Genomic DNA, 2,260 nt, shown 5'->3' with positions numbered 1-2,260 from the left:
GTGATAATGCTCGGTCAATCACATGGATATGCATGAATGATGCATGATCGAACTATAGACCTACTTTGAAGTTCAAGTATAGAGCTTCCGGATATATTAGTGGATTCCTTTGACATGAGTGGAACATTGATTCCATTTAATGATTGATTTAGCTATAGCACACTCAAACGTCTAGCCATAACTGGAGATTATAAAGGGTGTTTCCTGGTTGCTTCATGAGTTGAGTGGGAGCTTTGGTTGCCACAAGATTGGATTGAGTTTACCTATTTAATTAGGAATGTGTCTTGGCCCCTTGAAGAGGGAGAATTCAGAAAATGCATGGCCGTGCTCAAATGGATTACATAATAATCATTTGTTTTGTAATTCTAACTCAGATTTCAAGAAAAGATTTGTAGATTAATATGATCATGACATGAGATGCAATCATATTATCAAATCGACACACATTGACTTAAAGAATTTGAATATTGCACACTTGTCTCAGACAAGTGGGAGATTGAAGGAGTTATGTCTTCGATAAGTGAAATTACTAGATATATCAAGGATCACGATTATGGAGATAATTAGTTCATTCTATAGGGTCGTCAATGTTTGTTGCTAGATATGACAATTGATCTTTGGGTTGGTTAAACAGCCCAAAGCCTTATAGAATGGATCCTATGAGGTCACATACAAGAGTATTGAGTTAAACAAGTTAGAGGCCCATTATTAGGCCTCATGAGATTATGACATACCATGAAAGGGTTTGGGCTAGAGTAGTTTGATTAGGGATAGGACTTTGGGCTTGACATGGACTCTTATTTAGAGATGTGATCTATAAATAAGATCCATGCCTAGGGTTGACATAAGTCACAATTAACAATCAGTAAATTGTGATACAAGCCAACCAGTTTTCCAAAGCCCTAAACTCCCTTTTCTCTCACCTCACTCACGGCTCTCCCTCTCCCCTCACGTCCGTACGGCCGACGCCCATAGGTGGTGGTTTGTGGTGGTTATCATGGTGGTTCTTGGTTAGTTTGTCTCTCTTCTCCGTTGAAGGTTGATTGAAGCATTCAATCACGACTAACTAGCATTAGTGGAGGTTTAATCTGTGCTCGTGGACTTAGTAGAGGAATCATGCTTGAGGTTCCTTATCTCCCATTGTTCTTGCTCGATCGCACGTGGAATCACGCTTCAAAGGTACAATTATGTGTTCTTTATGTGTTATGCATTAGATCTTGGGATTAGGTACTGTATGAATATGATTCATGTTTTTCCGCAATTAGTACCTATAAACTCCTATAATATCACCATCCAACACCCCCACCACCCACCACCATACGCACCACCATAACCCACCTTTACCCCCACCCATCTTAACCCACCCACCAACTTAACCCACCTGCACCGAATCCACCAACCAGACCCACCATCTTAACCCACCTAACCCGAACCCACACACCACCTTAACCAAACCCTAACCTACCCAACTACTCATCCTATCATCTAAACCCATATCTATTACCCTACCCACCACAACCGTCCAACACCACAACCACCACCCAAAAACCACAAACCCCCGAATTCCACCAAAAACCACCAACCCCAAAATTCCACCAAAACCACAACCACCACCAAAAACCACCACAAATTCCCGAATTCCACCAAAACTCTCAAAAAAAAAAAAAGAAATACAGAACTTACCTTGAATTCCACCAAAAACCCTAATATTTGCTTGAATTTAGGTTATAAAGGTCAAATTCGACCATGAAAACTCTAGATCTAGAGTTTTCATGGTCGAATTTGACCTTAAAACCTTTGGTTTCATCACAAGGAGAAAGAAAATGCGAAAAAAGGCGGACAGAAGAGATAGATGTTGGCCTTGGTGGTGTCGTTGTTGCGATTGTTGGCCTTGGTCGTGGTGTCGTTGTTGCGGTGGGGAGAAGAGAAGAATGAAGGAGAAGAATGTAGAGAACAAAGAAGGGGAGAAGAACACATAGAAGAGAAGAACGAAAGAGAGAAGAGAAGAACGCAGGAGAGAGAAGGGGCTGAGGGAGAGGAACGAAGAAGAGAGAATGAACTGATTGAGGAGCGGAGGAGAGAGAAGGACGGAGTGGGAGAGAAGCTAGGGTTTTAGGGTTTATAAAGGGGGCGTTTTTTTAAAAATATATGGCACCGGTTCAAACCGGTGGGATTATTATTTTTCCCACCTATTTGTTTTGAACCGATGGAAATACTTTTCCCTCAAAATCCCGCCCATTTTTCCCCATTTTTTCCCACC

The sequence above is a fragment of the Chenopodium album genome, chromosome 13 (genome assembly GCF_948465745.1).
Source record: "Chenopodium album chromosome 13, dcCheAlbu1.1, whole genome shotgun sequence".
NCBI classification, from domain to species: Eukaryota; Viridiplantae; Streptophyta; class Magnoliopsida; order Caryophyllales; family Amaranthaceae; genus Chenopodium; species Chenopodium album.
Note: the sequence above shows the minus strand (reverse complement) of the source record.